The sequence below is a fragment of the Prinia subflava genome, chromosome 7 (assembly GCF_021018805.1).
Source record: "Prinia subflava isolate CZ2003 ecotype Zambia chromosome 7, Cam_Psub_1.2, whole genome shotgun sequence".
In the NCBI taxonomy this organism is placed as follows: Eukaryota; Metazoa; Chordata; class Aves; order Passeriformes; family Cisticolidae; genus Prinia; species Prinia subflava.
Window position 1 is genome coordinate 32744203 of NC_086253.1, and position 19067 is coordinate 32763269.

Below are 19067 nucleotides of genomic sequence, written 5' to 3' on the forward strand. Positions count from 1 at the left end.
GATGGCACCCTATATATACCCAGTCCATCTGACCACTCCTGCTGCAGTGCTTTTGCTTACCACAGTTACTGTGTACTTACACACTGCATGTCCTAGCTCTGCACAGTTCATTTTGCAGGCTTTGCTATAGCCCTAACATCAGTTTATTTCAAAAAATGTCAAAACCCCAGTGGCATAGTTAAAATAAGTGTTATATTTATTGTAAAGCAATAGTTATCTTTTCATAGAGAAAAACACAAACAAAACAGATCAACACTCTTATATAGAAGCTGTTCAGAGGCTTTCCAATTAATTTAAGTTTTAGTAAGTTTTCCATCTTATTTTTGGTTAAAAAAAGAGAAAAACTGAAATGGATATCTAGATAAAAAATATCTTGTCTTATATTGATGGTTTTAATATAAAAAGAGTTTGTTACCTCAGAATTACTTCTCAAAAAGCTGAAGCTTCTGAAGGAACTTAAAACACTTCAGAGGTCATGCTGCAATTATTGTTTGAGCAATTTAGATATATGTGATCCCTTAGCATGCCCAAAAATATTGCTGGAGGAGAAATTACACATACATAGGCTTCGTAATAGACAAAAATATGTACCAATTATTTTCAATTAAAAACAGTGCTTGAACTGTTCAAAGTATGGGCCAGTTATAGTCTATTAATTGTCATTTTTAATTCATATAAGCTTGAATTTACCATATATTTTTCACTTAATTTTTGAGTGAATAACATGGCTAACTTAGAGGAACTTGTATCTGGCTTGCTAACACAACCCAAACTTTAGCTGAGTGAACTTGGCACAAAATTCAACTTAAGAGAGGAAATCCCGGGAGAGTGGTGGAATTCCTCTCCTTGAATAAGTATACCTCAGTGGTCATGGGGAACAAATGGTAACATTTTGTGCAAGTTTCTGCTTTTGACAGTGTGTCTTTGTTCACTTCCCAAAAGGGATGTCAAGTACATTAAAAAAAAACCAAAAAACATTATTATTTGAATTTTTCATTTTACTTAATTATGTGGTCCCAAGCAACCCATAAATCTGGGATGGCCTAACACCATTGTTTATAACTCCTTGTGTATGTAGAAAAAAGGCTGTTAGAACAGTTTGGTTACACAACTGTGTTCCCTCCTTACTGTCTTTGTAAGCTCATATAGAGGGTTAGGAGGCAGGTGTTTCTATAAGCATTTCAAAATGGAATTATTTTATCAAAGTGTCTCAGAAAATGTGGGATTTTTTTGCCAATTTAAGTGTTATCCAAACAAAATATGACATTACTGAACTGTTACCCTGAGAAACAAAGGATCATCATAACTTAGATTTCTTGTTAAAAGCTTTGTGCTAAGAAAGACCTTAACTTAATGTTCTCTTTAGTCATGATGCTGTTTCCATGGTGTGGTCTTTTGTTCATTTACTGATGACAATGGAGTTTTATTGGAACTGTTCCGTAAGGGGTTCTCATCTCTGATCTAAGCGTATCAGCAGATCATATTATTATGGTGAAACTGCATGGATTTAATATGTGACAATGCTGGAGAAGAAAGAGGTGTTTTGAAGACTTGAAATCAAGACCTGGTGATAGAGGAAGTTAATCTGAGTAAAAGGCCATACTGCAGCCATCTCTTCCTCACATTAACTGCAGACTGGGGATATACCAAAATGGACATGCTGAGAACTTTCATATGTGGGACCTGTGAGTAGTGCCTGCACTAGACCACCTGTCCATGTGCTATTTTCAGATAGCAATACACAGCTCTGGAAAATATCTATGTTAGGATTCTGTATATAACCAGCTGCTTTAGTGGTTTGCAATTTTTATGGCATCCTGGTTATCTCGTGTCTGCAGTAGTGCAAAATTGCTATGCCTCTTTGTTGGCTTTGAAGCTTAGGCTGAGCTTAACCTTTCGATTGATTCAAATGAAGCAGGAACTGGCAGGATTCCCAGCTTCTCACAGTAGCCCCTGCTAATCATCATTTATCTGTGGTTTGGGGGAAGAGGTTAAAATTAATCAATTTATTAATGCTCAAGTACAGCAGTCAGCATATCTTGTCAGAATTAATAATTTTAACTATAATGTCTAAGCTTTTGGTTGCTTAGCTCTTCTAAGAAAATCACTTTCTTTCAGATGAACATTTTCCATGTTCTGCAACTTCAAAAGTATTCATTTTCCATCTTAAAAATAAAAAGTAATAGTTGCAAGTCAAAAGCAGGTACTTTTGCATATGAAACAATGACTAATTTTCACTTCAGCCCCAAGCCTTAAGTTTAATTTGATTCTAATTTGTGTATAAGTTTGAAAAGTACTGATTTGGGAATAAAGTTGTATGATACATGGCAGAGAATTCACCTTTTCAGCCACAGGACCACAGAATGGATAAGGTTGGAAGGAAGCACAGTGAGGTCATCTGGTCCAACATCCCTCCACTTGTGTGCTTGTACTTTATTGAGAAAAGCATGCTTTTAAGCACTTTCTCTTCCTAAGTAATCTAATAAGTATGTTTTAATCTCTTTTCAAGATGGCTCACATGAGGCATTATCTGTTTATACTTGTAAGATGGCATTTGTCTCCATAATATTAGTGTCTTAAGAATTGGTATGTTTCCTTAGTGACTTACATCCCTAAATGTTTAATGCTATTTGACTGTTTAATGCTGTCATCTTTAGTGCTGGACATACCTTGGGCACCTAGGCTCGTCCCACACTTGAGACTGCTAATGACTTGTTTCCCAGAAAGGTTCCCTGTAACAGTCATTTAGTACCAATGCACTTAGAAAGGAACTGTCCTGGTGCAAAGGAGATTTTTAGCATGTGTATCTTCCCTAGTCTGTGCAAAAACAACAGGTGAAAAATGTAGTAGCAGCTCCAGCCTTTTGAAGCTGAGAGTCCATGTTCCAAGTTCCTGTGTGTGAATTGCCTCTCAACTTTGAAAGTGCTCCTTGAGGCACCTGCAGAGGATTAACTTGCTTGTGTGATTTATCTTGATAGATCTAGTGAGCTAAGACGTGAGGTGCAGCTGAATGCAGCAGAACTGCATGTGTGACCCTGAATGTCTGTGAGGCCTCTGGACCTTCTGGAAAGCAGTGGATTTCTTCTCCAAAGTCAAAAAAGAACAACAGAGAGAAACAGTTTATATACCTAATAATGTACTAGTGTCTTATTTAAATCCTGGGAGGGAAGGAAGCAGAGGAGGTGCAAATGGGAAGGCAAGCTATGTCATTAATGTAAAGGGACAGTTGATTTGGAGAATGAGTCCTCTGTCTTGATGAGATTTAGTCTTTCAGCACAGTCAAGTTCTGACCAGTGGATGGAATTTTTCAAGAGTTTTCATAGCCTTCAATATACAGAATTATCTAGTTAATCTTTCCACAGTGATGATTAGTCAAATAAAGGCACTTGGAACTTGCTGTTAGACGTCTGTTGGATCTCCAAATGTGTAAAATCACCTTTTGGTTCCTACTTCCCTTCTGGGTCCTGCACAGAGCTTTCCAGTGCTAAAAAGGGAATCTGATGGCTGATTTTAGGAATGTTACAGCTCAGGCCTGAATTAATATTTTAAAAGTGAGAATAAAACTCATATAAGACTTGGTTAAAAATAAGGATATGAAATGTGTGTGCATTAAACAAGAAATTTAGATGTTATGGCTTAAAGTCTGGGGCCATTCTAATGTACTTAAAGATATTCTGCCTTTTTCTGTGACAAATACAGTGTTTAAAAATGACCTTAGACATCTGTAAGCAGAATTAAGCTAGTGTTGAAAGTTTTTGAAAAATCTTCCCTAAAATGTGTCTGGACTTTATCTGCAGGCAGGTTCCTAAAAGCCCACCTGTAATGCAACAGCTGAATGTTTGAAGCTGTATCACCACTTCTTAGCGATACCTCAATAATATGTTCACAAAAAACATTTTGCAGTAATGGCTTTGCATTAAAGAAAAGATTCTTTATTAAAATTGAGCAGATGTACAGTTAATTCTACCGTTTGAACTGGAATTAAATTTTGACTTGAGGGGCAAAATTTCTGAAAAGCACTATTATCAAATACCATTTTTAAAAACAAAACCAAGACCAACCAACCAAAACAAAACCCCCAAAAGATTGGAATTAAAAGGCTGAAAAACAACTAGGCTAACATCTGAATTCCAAAAAGGCGTATAGCTGTATTGCAAATGAGCTGTCTGAATTACTTTGAACTTTAGGTCCTGCATAGTTTGTATATGCTGGTGCAAAGGTTGCTATACACTGACCTGACCTCTCCACTCCTGTCTGGATTTCCCCCTTTTATGTAAATAGAATAAGCATAAATCCACTGACTTGGAAATAATTGTACAGTTTCTTGCTTTGTAGCAGCTGACTACATGGTGGCTTTTTAGCAAAACACTTAAGTGACAGGCAGCAGGTCAGCATGATGTTGATCTGTCTTCCTGGGATCTAGGAAGCCTCATCCAAATGATTTAGAGTGCTTAAATTTCTGTAGTGAGATGTGCCAACTGTTTGGTTGTAAAACCAAATTGTTCATCAAGAAAATATACATTTTTCTAGATAGGTATTAAAATACATATATAAATAACAAGGAATGGGTGGAACAGCTGAAATCAGAGTGCTGACTTCAAGTCAAATTTGAACAAAACCATTCACCTTACTTCAGACTGAAAATGCCATTATGTGACATAGGTAAGGAGCATGCTTTTGTTAAATTTTCAGATCTTTGAATTCTTTGGGACCAGATAGAATGAAAAGAAATAGTGCAACAGTAATGCTCTAATATTTGCAGTCTGTTCTACTCTTAGCAATAATATTTAAGTGCTGGACCAGAATATTTGTTTAGAGTTGGAGAGCTGTTTCCAGTTGAAATCTGGGCTCCTTTGAGGAAGTCATTTACAGGCCAGCAAATATAACAAAGCAACTTTGAAAGACCTTTGAGTCAGCTGGTTGAACTACTTATTACAAAATGTTTTTTCATTGAGTTTACTAGCTTGTCTGTCAATTATCTGATAGACCAGAGTGGCCTGGACAAAGGTTGTTCATAATCTTAAGGCTTTAAAAAATTTGCACATGTGTCTGAGCCTTTTGAACTGTCACAAACAGCTCTGCACTTGCAGAATATTTGACTATTCAGAGCTACAAACTCTGTCTACCTGTCTGTGCTAAAACTCCATGCTAGCGTAACCAGCAAATCACTGTCCTACCGTGGGCAAGTGAAATGAAGAAAATAACCTTAAAGTTCTGTGTAAGACCACTGAGTTAAGACCATGGTAGTTGGTTTGACCCTTGAGATGAGCTGTGACATGTCAAACTTAGGCTCTCAGTCACTTTGTTGACAGCTCCTTCATTTTGTGCTGTTATTGGCAGTGTCGTTGCCTTTCACACTGGCATCAGTAAAAGTCACTGTGATTATTTTCTGTACAGCTTTTGCATGTTGTATTCACAGATGGTTTTCAATCACAGCAGTTTGGTCTATGTGGACAGTGAAATGCTTTAGTCCATTTGGCACAGGCAATTCTCTGCTGGCAAAGCAGTATCTCCTGAGATGAGACCTCATGTGCTCCATGGCCCGGCCGTGGCCCAGCCTCTTCTGTGTCTGGAATGAGCAAGACATTTAAACTGCTCTATCTCTCTGTCACTGCAGGGTCAGCCCAAGATACATTTATCAATTGATGCTACGATGGTTTTGGTTTTGCACTTCATTCCAAACTTTTTTTGTGGAATAACTACCAGCTGTTTTGTTTTTTTCTAGGCAATATACGAGGCATAATTACATTTCAGAATTCAAGTGCATATTTGCAAGAAACGTGTTTGACTAATTGTGACTAGGTAAAACTTCACACTAGATTAGCACTCAATTGGAAGATGCTCAGGTACAGGCAGATTATAAAGAATTAAGCTGTGGTGTCATACTTCAAAATCTGTGGTACAAAAGACCTCCTTTTTAACCAGATGTCTTTGGGCTTTTTTAAATAGGCTTGTTTCTGACCATAATGACCTGCATGGAAATGATCTGATTTCTGTATTATATCATTGACTTAGCTATGGATATGAATTTATGGGAAGAGAAAAGAACAACAAGCTACAACAACAACCTTTTTTTCTCTGTAATGGACTTATCATAACACCTAATTCAGGCTGCTTATCAATTTTTGTCTCTTTGGAATAATTCTGCCTTGATCACTGTGATCGATATACAACTGGATTTTTTTTTTGTTTTTCTTTCTTTCTAATGGATTTCAGAACTTGATGACCTTTGCTGAAAATCACTTGACTAGCTGGAGCCATAACAAGATACAACTTTGTGAGAGCATGTGGTAAATGCTCAGCTCTTTGAATGGCATTTATTGTTCCACAGATAGGCTAGCTAAAGAAATAGAGGAAATAGAAAATCAGTCATGAGCGTGAAATATAAAACTTAAAAAAACTTTGCTCAATTATTTTTTATAACTAATTATGAACTTGAGCAATATTTTCACCATTATTTCATTGTGCATGTTGTGCTTTCTCATCTGTAGTGGAGGTGCATATTGAAACTGTTACACTTGGTCTGTTCTCATGCTGAGGGACTGTGACAGGTCAAACCAGATCTATAAATTTTCTAGCTTAGAGGCAAGTCAGAGTGCCCTGACTTTAGTGATGACTTCATGATATTCTCTCAGCATTATTGCTGAATGTTCAGTGGGAATTTCAGTCTTTGGGTTCCAATTACATTGCTTTTTGCAATTCAGCTGCAAGTGAGGACATGGTCTTTTGATCCTTTTGAAGGTTTTCTTCATTTTCATATTTCCTATGCCTGCCTACTAAGATTCCAGTGCATTAATAAAGAATTTTACCAGAAATGTTACTGCTAGCTTTTTTAAAATGTGATAGGACCGAGGTCATGGTACAGTCAAACATTCTGCTCATTAGTTGCCAGGATGCAATTTCAGTGCTTGAAAGGGTGGAGAAATTGAAAAGCGTCATTAAAACCTTTGGTACAGTCATCTGTTTTTCTCTGCTGATGTTTTCTGCCTGTGAGCTTGAAAGCTTCAGAGTGGCTTTCCAGAGCTGTGTCTTGGAGAACACTGGGGCGCCACAAGCTGCCCTGCAGAGGTGAGGGAGGGGCAGAACCCCAGTGGCTGTGGTGTGGCAGCAGCTGCTGTGCCTCAGGATACAGGTGTATCCTCACACATAACCTTGTAGCAATACCAATAGCCATTCCTATAAATCCATCAGTAGGTGTAAAGGGTAAACTTTGTTATGTGTGAGGAAAGCCTAATTGAAGGAAAGGAAGGAAGCAGGAAGTTGTCTCAATTTTTTTAATGTTGCAAATAGCTCAGTGATTGTCAAATGGGCATTTAACTCTATACAAACACAAGCCCTAAGCCAGCCTCAGTCTTGACTGAATTTACCTTCCTGAAGGTAAGGGGATCTATCTCTGCCTTGTGATCTGAAGGAATTTGTCATATGCTTCAGGGATGCTTGGGTGAATAGAGATGCTGTTGCAAGGTAGATTTTGTCAGTGTAAGCCTTCAGTTGCTTGGTTCTTGCAGGAGCAGCATTCCCATTTTCTGCCTGGCCCTCTATTACAAAATATTTTTTTCAACAATGTTTCCTTTCACATTGACAGTTGCTTAATACTGGGAATTAAAATAGTACTGGTGAGAAATTAGTTCTGTATGGACCAGGCATGAACTCATTCTGTACTGCTAACACTGTAAGTAAATTTCAAATGACCTTTTAAATTGGATAACTTATTATAATTTCTGTTACTGTATTTTAGAGATTGGGAGTAGCTTTAATGCAACAATGACACATATTAAATCAATACTAAAGGTGAAAAAGGTTTTTAAAACTTTGTTACTTTATTGGGCTTTGCCCTTTTGATACAAAGCATAGTGTTTGTTACAAATGGATAGACCATTCTTTCGAAATTACATTTTCTTCTGCATATGACTGAGTAATTTATTTTGTCCCTGTTTCTAATATCAGAATTTATTTAAATACCATCGTTCACCTTTGTGACCATTTATTAATCTTCTCCTTTTGCTGTTACATAGTAGTAAGACTATTATTGATGTCAGTGTCTAGAGCAATGTAAAGGTTATATAGCTAAGAGCATTTTACTATTTGTTTGAAGTTGAAAGTAGCAGAGCATTATAGTATTAAAAAATAGAATATTCTGGCAGGATATGATATAAGTAGAAATATTAAGACAAACTGTCTTTCACAATTATTCTGTGCTAGATCACTATGTAATGCAACTAATGTGGTTAATCAGTTGTTAATTGCTCAGCTTTTTTAGCGTGCTAACTCATTGGAATGATGAAGTCCTTCTGGCCTAGACAGAGGTACGAGTTTTGCAGCTGACACCAAGGTCTCAGATAAGCTTGTCTGACTAGTTGTTTGTCTTCAGTGGTACAATTAAGGACACTAAGCAGTGAACTGTTAATCTGAACCACTTTGCACATGAAGTCCATATGAACTACAGGCCAACTATGCTCACATTTTCAAAGTAGTATTTAAATCTTTATAACTTACCTAACTGAAAATGTATATGTGAAAGCAGGCATTAATTTTTGTTTTCTTATTTATTATAGTATACTTATTATAAGTATATATATACTTATTATATTATTACTTACTTAAATACTTAGTATTTGTTTTCTTACTTATCCCACATCAAGTGATCCATACTCCTAACAAGAAGGAAGCAGGAATGACAGGGAAAGGAGCTGCACCTTTCCTGGTGAAGGCAGGATCCCAGATTGAGCTGAACCAACTTTAGAACTGTGAAATTTGTCTTTGGTAGCCGTTGTAGGAAATGGAGTAAAATGACTGGTTTGTACACAATCTTCAAATGTAATGTACCCTAGTAGTCTCAGATCAGTAGTCTTACCTTTGACTATAACATTGAGTAGACCTGAGTGTTTATTTTAAGATTTCTCCAAAATATACAATTTAACAGAATCTGCTTCCTAAGTAATAAAAACTAGATTCCAGTAGCATTTTTAAATAACTGATACCATTAACTTTTAGAGCAGAAGATAAGGGTGGTATTAACAAATTATAATTCCAGCTTTCTTGGGCCATTCCCCGTGACTGCTCTAATGTGTGACAGAACAGTGTTGTCAAAGGGCCAGGCAGGTTCAGATACTTCCCTGTCATTGCCTTCTGAAGAAAGTTTTGTTGGTCTCTTTTAATAGACAGGGATGAGACATGGGGAAATAAGCTGTCATCACTAAAAGTTAGCCTGAGTTACTTTACCTTCATGGCACTGTATGGCTCACACACAGCATTTTTTTCCCCTTTACCTCTGAAGGAACAGATGGCTTGAAAATTCAAAGATATCACTATTATGTAGTATATGCTACCATGACTGCCATGCAGAAAATACTAGGTTTGCCTGGATCCAAGCAACCATGTAAAGTTAAAATATGTAATATGAAACCTCCCTGCATGTACAGAATAGTTTTATTGAATATTTTATTAACTGGACATCTTCAGTCTGAGAGGTTTTTCTGCACTGTGGGGCACAGTACTGCAGCAGGTGCTTCATAGCTGGCACATGGGTTTGCAGCCATAGTGGTGGTACCTTGCCCTGTCCATCCACTTGCACATATCTGGATAATCTGGGGACTTTGAGCATTGCATAGAGAATGTGTGTTGTGCTGTAGAGACACTGACTTGGAAGCCAGGCTCTTTCCTTTCCTTGAGCTGTGGAATCCCTCTTATCTGAAGTCATTAATGACTTCCAGTTAGTCCCGGGGTATTTGGTTTGGTTGTTTTCTTTTCAGCAAATGGCTGGAGCATGTCTCCTGTGAACACAGGCTTAGAGAGTTAGGGCTGTTCATCATGGAGAGGAGAAGACTCCAATGTGACACTATAACCCCTTTTAATACTTAAAGAGGGCTTACAAGAAGGCTGGAGATGGACTTTCCATGAGGCTGTGTAGTGACAGGACAAGAGGGAGTTGTCTTAAGCTGAAAGAGAGTAGGTTTAGGTTAGATTTTGTGGAGAAATTCTTTACTCTGAGAGTGGTGAGACACTGGCACAGGTTGCCCAGAGAGGTTGTGGACTCCCCATCCCTGAAGGTGGTGGTTCAAGACCAGGCTGAACAGGGCTCTGAGTAACCTGATCTAGTGGAAGGTTCCCAGCCCATGGAAGCTGATGATCTGTAAGGTCCCTTCCAACCCTAACCATTCAATGACTCTGTGAAAAAAAGTTTTAAAAGCTTGTTGCAAGATTATGTTTAAATTTTCTCTTTTGCCAAAACTGTATTTAAATCTTCCCCTTTCCTCCATATTTTTCACATGTGTTTCAAAAGTAATCATTCTTAATGTTAAAATTTATCAGGTTGGTTTTGCACAGGTAACTCCTTGTGCATTCTTTGAATGAAGCTCATTTCAGGGGTAAGTTTATACCTGTTAGGAAGGTGATAAACTCTGGAAGTGGATAGGAGTGACTGGGAAGGCAAACACCACTGCAGTACTTTTTGTGCCAAAACAAGTTCATTATTTAACTATATTTGTTTTTCTTCTGCTGGAAAGATTTTTTTCCCGAAGGACTGTACCTAACGTATACAGTAAGTTGGTTTTGTATAAAGTGCATTTATTCCCTTGTTCTTTGCAGGTAAGACCTAGTTGGGTGTTGATGACCTCTACTGCTTGACCTACACATAAATAAAATTGCTAGCACAACTCCTATCTCTGTCTCAGCACAAGCAACACCAAAGCAGTTGTGAGGTACAGAATTACAGAAAGTCAATAAAAGCACACAAAAGTAGATAAATCTCTTAAATAAACCATATCTTCCCATACTCTTGAAGTGCCCTCTTTTTAATTCTCTAATTGTAAATAAAGAGTGATCACAGAATCACACAGAATCACTAGGTCGGAAGAGACCTTCGAGATCATCGAGTCCAACCCATGCCCTAACACCTCAACTAAACCATGGCACAGAGTGCCACATCCAGTCTTTTTTTAAACACATCCAGGGATGGTGACTCCATGAACACCCCAGGCAGGCTATTCCAGTACTTTATTACTCTCTCTGTGAGAAACTTCTTCCTAATATCCAACTTATATTTCCCTTGACGCAGCTTGAGTCCGTGTCCTTTCATTCTGTCAGCTTGTGTTTAATATGAAGTGCCTTTTTGAGCTGCTCAGGTGAACTCTGAGTGAACTAATATGATGGAAGAAAACCTGGTCTAGACAGTCATCTTACATCAGTTCATTTGAAAACTTAGTAGACATGTAGTAAGCAATGAGGTATTCATCACACCAGGTAGCAGATGATTGTCAGCTTTCCCAGTCCCCTGAGCAGAGATAAGTATCCATTTGTGCTTCTGTCAAGGCAACTGTATACTACTCCATGTACTAGGTTATTGAAAAGGCTTCTGTTTAATCAGAAATGTGAGTGCTCTTATGGTGTGCCTCCTTGAGAACAAAATTTTAGCTGGATTTGGATAAAATCCTGAATAACTTATGCAAAAACAGTCTTTAGCTGTATGGTTTCTTGATATAGCTCACTAATGCAATAGAAGGCTAACTATTACTTTCTTAAAAAAAAAAAAAAATCACCCCATGCCTTCTACTACCCTAAAAAGCAGAATCAATTAAATATGAGCTTAAAACCACAGAGATAGTAGTGCATTCCAAATCTCAAATTAAATTTTACTGTACAGCAAAAACTGGAGAACAAACAGATGCAATTTACTGTTTTGATAATTTTGCACTGGAATTTTAAAAATCAAGAGTGTTCCCAGAATATAAAATATTCATGGCTTATATGGAATTTTCATAACCCCTTACATTGGGTGCATCTTAAGTTTTACTGTACTTTGCGTTATTCATTACACATTAAAGTATATTCATATATTGACTTCACACATCATCTCTAATGTCACATACTGATAATCAGAACTTCTAAAACTTGTACTATGCATGGCGAATTTGCTTTTTGATATCTATCATAGTAGTTGCCGCAGACTTAAATCCTGAGGAGTATAAAACTTTGGATGCAGTAAGTAGGAAATCTATCAGGCCTTCTGAGCAGGTGAAAGAGTTAACATGATGGCAGTGTTGGTAACATTAAATCTTAATACAGTACTAAAGGTTGGATATTGGGAAAACATTCTTTACAGAAAGGGTGGGCAGACATTGGAACAGGCTGCCCAGGGAAGTGTTAGAATCACCATCTCCAGAAGTATTCAAAAAATGTGTCAACGTGTCCCTTGCAGACGTGGTTTAGTGATGAACACAGTGGCGCAAGTTTGGGCTTAACAATCTCAGAGGTTGTTTCAAAACATAATAGTTCTATGATCATAAGGATTTTAAGGTAAGAGAATTCCTCCACTGTTTTTCTAGCTTATTCCTTGAATTCTCCATAGAACAGTAGGGTTTTTTGTGTAGTGAAAGCTTTAATTTTTAATTTTGGGGAGGAAAAAACGAAAATTTGGAACTCTGTAGCATAGGCACCTTGTGAATATCCTAGGGGCAAGCCCTGGTTTTTTTGTTCTGGCTTATAAACAATTAAAATATTGTCCAAGAGACAGTCTCAGTCATTCTCTTAAAACAAGTCTCACAAAATTAGATTTATCTTTTGATAGTTCCTGTGTCTTAAAGGCTAAAAATTAATTACATGCCTCCCTTCTTTATATTGGTTTTGTAAGTACAAATAACTACTGTAATCACTTTAATTTCAATACCTCATTTCAGGTGTCAACAGCAGCACTACTGATGTCGTAATAGCTTCTACCTTATGAATTCCTTTTTATTACTGAATACATTTTCAGATTGTTTCCATTTATTAGTAAAATACCTTCCTGTATGAGTTTAGGTGGTTATGTTTTTGCTCTGAGCTCTTGTATTTGACAGAATTTACAATTCTGAAAGCTGGACTACATCTTACAAGTGTACTTCCATTGCAGTCAAGCTCCTTAGGCACAAAACAACCTTACTCCCTGTGCTCAAGGAGGCAAATGCATCTGGATTCTCCTATGCTATGTAAGCTAGCCTAACATTTATTTATGTCCAGCATTTCTGTCAAAAGATTATCAGCAAAACCAACAATGCAGTTATTTCAGTAATTATAAATAAACAGCATTCTGTCTAGGAAAGTGAAATAGGGAGGTAGATGGTGCCATGAGATTTCTTTTTACTGTCAGTTAGAAAATGTACAGCTGTTCAGGAAGAACTAAAGTGAAGACTTCAAATTCTGCTGCTGGAAACCTGGCAGTACTCAAGTGGTGTAGAAACTTGAAACCTGTTGTATTAACTCTTCGAAGAAATGTAATCTCATCAAGAATCAGGTCATAATGATAATATGTGTGTGGGCTTGGGGCAGATGTGCAGTAGAACTTCAAAAGCATTAAAACCTGTAACTCAAACCATCACAATGAGCAAAGATGCTCCTTAGAAAGGAATTGAGAGTCCTATAGAGTAACATTTTAAAAACTATAATCCTGAAATTCAGTATTTCCACAAGACTTGGGTTGGACCCACTGAACTTCAGGCTCTTCACTAATGTGCCAGAACTGGGATTCCATATGGAGTCAACAGCAGCTCAGTCAGAAGGAAATTTGAATAAGTTTAATCACTCTTGAAAGTACTCATATGGTTTCCTCATGTAAATAAGAGTTCCAAAAGAAAGTATTCAGCTTTAAGTAAATGCAGTGATTCTAGCCCTTTAGTCTCTCTTGCCGTCTCTTCTCACTTTTATGTACAAGTGTTTGTGTGGTGTGAAGTCTCACCTCTGTATCTCCTAAAAAATTTCAGCTTTGCTTAAATTTGAAATATCTACCCAAAGCTTGAAAAGGCATTCTAGTTGTCCCCAAATCAGTAGGTAGATTAGCTCCAGGTACAGAGGATGAAGTATTTAATAGAATTCCTTAGAAAATTTATATTTTGAAGTTTTTAACTGCCTTGGCCTAAATAGCTGATCCTGTCAACTGCTGAAATGTTGTGGTTTTGCAATTGCTAAATTGCATGCATTAAAATAAATTAGGATTCCTGCAGGTGTCTGATGAAACAATTTAGAATGTTTAGTTTAAACTAGTTCTCAGTACCCACTCCTGCCAGTATTACTTTACATAAGTGATTTAGATTCTAATTTTCATTTATGGGCTCAGCTTGAGGGAGGAATGTTTGTCTCTGCTATTCTTCCTTGCATGGCTGGAGGAAAACCTGTGAAATACATCCTCTTGGAAGAGACTGAGTCCCCAAAAATAAAAGTTTTCTTGGGCAGCACCAGAATTCACAGACGCATATGCTGCATTTCCCTTTGCATGACACAACTATGGAGCATGTCTCAGGGGAGACTTTCTGTCTGGGCAAGCATGCAAATCCCTTCTGTGCTGAGGCCACCAATTAGTGCCAAATAAGGTGGCAATTCTGTTTTTCTGATAACTAGTAAATAAGCTTTGCACAGACAAATTCATTCCACACCTTGAAAATTTGTGAATACTTTTAAGTGAGGAGGCTTACAGTAGTTGTTCAAAATAAGAAGTTCTGACCCTGAGTGTGAGGTGTAAAATAACAACAAAGGAATTACTAAGAAATAAGCTTAATGCATGACAGACTACTTTATTTGGAATATATTTGACTTCAGGGTGCCAGTGCCATCCATGGGAGATGTTCAAAACAATATCTTAAGATTTCTTTTGACAGAAGAGCTTTAGGCCTTGGAATTCTTTTCCCTGCTGCTGTCTCTAACAAGCAGGTACTGGCCACCCTAAATCCTGTGTGTATGGCTTAGCTGAATGTGCTTTCTTTTCCTAATGGTAACCTTCTTACACCTAAGGGATAACAGGTGAATTGTGTTCCAAAGCTGGAACAAGGTTTTTAATTTAAAAAAAAAAAAAAAAAAAAAAAGTTGCAGAATGCAGGCTTTAAAGAAAATTCAAAAATTCTTTTTACGCAGTGGTAGAAATCTTCCAAAAGATGACATCCTGATAGAACAGAACACTGAAAATTGCAAGTGAACACAAAAATAAACATGCAAGCTCCAACTTTTCTTCCTTATTTAAAGGAAACAAACCGGCAAAACACCTTAAAATAATAAGCTGTCTCTTAATTTGTTAATGTGTAATCAAGTATAAAATAAGTTGAGGGTTTATTTTATGTATGAATAGATTTCTAGTGACTCTGGAATCCTGAGGGACTTTTCATTATCAGCAGTTTTTTGGTGACAGGAATGTATCTAATTTAGTCATCTGGGAAGCAACAGAGTTTGAATAACCAACTTTCTGCTTTTAGAATCTCTTGATAGAGAAGATGCAGTTTTTCCACGTTAACTCATCTTTGAACACAATTCACACCAGGTTTTCAGAATTTTGCTTTTAAGTCAAGTATTGTGCTAAAAAAAATAAAAGGTTGATCTGCAGCACCATCTCAGAAGCAGAGAAAATCATTAGGTTTAATTAGGATCAAATATTTGTTAAGCACTGGTAGATGAATTGAGTCTATTCAGTAACAGAGAAATTGTTTTGGGGTAATTTGCTGTAGTAGTAACACATGAGGCATGCATGATTGAGTAAATCTGCACAGAGATCTTTTTTCTTGTGAGTTGTTTTTCATTTAGAGCAGCAGTTTTATTTACATAGTACGTGATTTTTCCATCATTCTAGATATCTGAATGAAAATTTATTTTGAAGCCTCCCTTGTTAAATTGATAGGTTAATGTTCCGAAGGGTATTATATCTCCTCATACATTCTTGGGTATTATTTTTCACTTGTAGCACATGCAAGTATGGGGAAATTGCTAAGTGAGATGATGAGAAACCCATGAAGAGTTTGTGCAATGCATTTTTAGTGACTGAGTGTACTATTTTGTGATAATGTAACAAACAAGGACCCAGGTAAGAAAACTGAATATGAATTATAACCTAGACTTTTTGTATTACAGCCTGTTGGCTAAATTCTGGGCCTATCAATGAGATGTATTTCTTGTTAATTTACTGGAAATCAGTCGCTATTGAGGATAAAAAACTTCATTCTGTAGCTTCAAGATGCAACCTTGAATGTTTACAACAAAAATTCTTATTAAGGACCTTCTTATTGAGGTCTGAAATTGTGACTCTGGTTCAGAGTTGTCTCATTTTGAAGCTACAGTGCTTTATTTTGTCTCTAATAGAGACAAATAGGTAAAACCAGGTGCAAATGCACAAGATGATATGGATAAGCTGAACAGAGAAATAGTTCAGCTAGCAGTGATCTGGACTTATTTATCAGCTGTATGACCTCTAGGTGGATGCTAAAGCTTTACTTGTGTTACAGGATTTCAGAAGGAAGAATTACAATCAATGCAAGCATAGTTTATAGAGATTCATAACAGTAAGTAGCGATCATAGGGTAATCTGACTTGGTTTTAGAAAGAAATTTTAAAATTAGGGCTGACCTTTTCCAAAAACCAAGAAGTACTGCTCAAAGGGAGTTCATTCCTGCACTTAGTCTCTAAGCCCCAAAGAAATTATCTTTGCAAACTAATGAAGATAAAATTAAGCACTGTAGCCTGTGGCGCCTCCTTCAAAGCTTTAAATGTAAATGTAAGGGGAGGAATTAGGTCAACCATTTTCTGGATATATTTTTCTAATAGTGCTTAGTATAGTACTGAAACTGTACAGAGCAGTAGATTTCTGCCTCTCTAAAATTGTCGAGGAGCGGTGGAAGGAAAAGCTAGTTTGAGAGTGGCCTTGTGGCTTTGCGTGCTTAGTTGTGATTAAAAAATGTGGTGCAATAGTTTATCCCTGTTAATAAAGTGATGAGAAAATGGGGGGATCCACACATGAAAGACACCAAATTGCTGGGCTAAGATTTCTTGGTAACATCTTTATTTGTCAGCAGCCCATAGTGGTCAATGGTGATCCCAGCAGTAGCCAGCTATCTTCAGCATTTAAGTAACAAGTGAGGAGAGACTGCAGTTTCTCAGGTTTAATAAGGGCACTGTAATGTAATTGTTGTCTTTGGTTGGACCAATGCACACAAACCCTGATATCATTCTGACTGGGGAAATGCTTTGTGCAGTCTGTGACAGCAGCCAAGCTCTTTGCTCTCAGATCCCTTAAATGCATGAGGTCTGCAGCTGCTTCAGCACAGGGACAGGCATACTACTTGATGAAGGTGATTGTAAACAAGCCACAACAAAAGTACTCGGCAGTGTTAAAGATTCTTTCTTTATTGGGTGTTCCCAAGTGGTCAAGAAACCCCAACCCAAGTTTTTGCGTAATGCCTTTTGTACCTTTGTGTTTATTCCTGAGTGCTTTCCAGTTAATTGTATTAATTTTCTCCTACTGAGATGAGCACAGTTGGTTAGAGAACACCAAATTATGGCTTCAATGTCCATATGGGCCATTCATTTAGGAGTTGGAGTTGATGATCCTTCTAGGTCTCTTCTAACTCAGAATATTCTGTAAACTTCTGTTGGTGTCATTAAGAGGTCCTCAGAAAAAAACCTGGTCAAATAAGGTACTTGCTAAAAATGAGCAATTTTTGGTGGCTGTTCAAGAAAAGGTATTTCCATAAAGTGTTCTGTCACAGCATGGGAATGTTTTTATTAAGTTTTGTACAAATATTCTACTGCACAAACTACCTGAGATAACAGCAGATGTACACTTTGTAACTTAGCAGTGATGCTGCTCAAAACAAGGTTTGTGAGTTTCTCTAGGAGACAAAATCAGAAAATGCAGAAGCTGCCTGAGTTCTGGTAATAAGGGCAGATATTTATGTTTGGGGATAGCATTTGGGTAATACAAACCAGAAGTTACTCTGAAGCTTAGCACCTCTTCCAAGCCTAGCCAAATATTTCATGGTTCCTGGTGTCATACTCAGGATTTACTTTTACTGCCAAAAAGCATATATGTGTGCAGGAACAGGAATTTATTGTTAGTCTGTCAATGTTTTAAGTTCAGTCAAAAAAGGCTAGTATAAAACCTTTTACTTTTTGGCTTTAATGGCAAGGATTCCATTTACTGGGCTATTTTGGACCTGGGAACAGAAGGATAGAAGTTTGAAGTTTGCTATGGCCTGTCTGCTATCTTTGGTTTTGGAATGAAGGTGATGCCTCAAATCTTAGAATTTTTTGTGTGTGCATCTGGACTCTCCTCCTGTTGGGGCTGGTGGCTGCCCAGTGCTATCTACAGCCAGATTTACCTTCTGTTTGGTGTTTACCACAGTGAGTCTAATAAGAGTTTTTCTGTGTCAGTTATGTTGGTTAGCAGTATTCTAATTTCTTCTAGTGAACATTTCGTTATGAGGCCTCCAATGCTCTAGTCAAAAGTTTTGGAAACAGTTTATTCTAATTAAGCTTTCAATTGAAATTTACTCTCTGTGTAGCAGAGTTGCAATTGCTGTGATCAGAGAGATGATCTCTAGGACAGTAATTCAGAAGGAAGTTTAGTTACAGTCTTACACACCTATAGAATCCTATAATTAGATTTAATTGTATTGACCTTTAAAGAGAATGTGAGTAATCTTCAGTTTTTACCAAGGAGAAAAAAAAATCACAAAATAGTGTCAGAAGAGTACTTGAGTACTTTTCTACTATAAGTAGAGTATATACAGGTGCATAACCTTGAGACTGTTTTTACAGTTAAAATGCCCTTTGGTAGATAATAGTAATGAGGGGTTTTTAACCATTAAAAGAATAAAAATTACGTACTGGAACTGAACAGTCTGTCAAACAAATACATATACCAGTTTAACATTAAGAGGAAATAGTCTTTTCCATGTTTGTGAGCATACTTTTGTGTTTTCTTTGTGGGAAGTGTATGCATTAAAGTTTCTGGTTTTACAGTTTCTGGCATTGCAGCTCTAGTACCAGAAAAAATATGAGAACTACGACCTCTGTAAAACCAAAAGCAGATGTGTCAATTTTTTCTGCAAGAATGTCTTGCCCATTAGAAATATGGACTTAATATCATGACTACCCAACAGCTGCTGTTTTAAAAACTCCACTCTGCAGACAGCAGCTGAACCACTCACTCTGTGGGCTGGATTGGAATAAGCATGTCTGATGAGCATCTGGGAGTGATAGCTGGAAGGCAACAGTCATGACAGCTGGACCAGTGAATGTAGACACTCATGCTTAGTGTTGTGCAAAGACCTGCACTTGAG

The 19067-nt window shown here is 37.2% G+C and overlaps 1 protein-coding gene across 16 annotated transcripts in view; it reads left to right on the forward strand.

The window, feature by feature from the left end:
- Nucleotides 1-19067, forward strand: part of SORBS2 (sorbin and SH3 domain containing 2) — a 156612-nt gene that overhangs the window by 18932 nt on the left and 118613 nt on the right. The gene's annotated exons all lie outside the window — the stretch shown is intronic.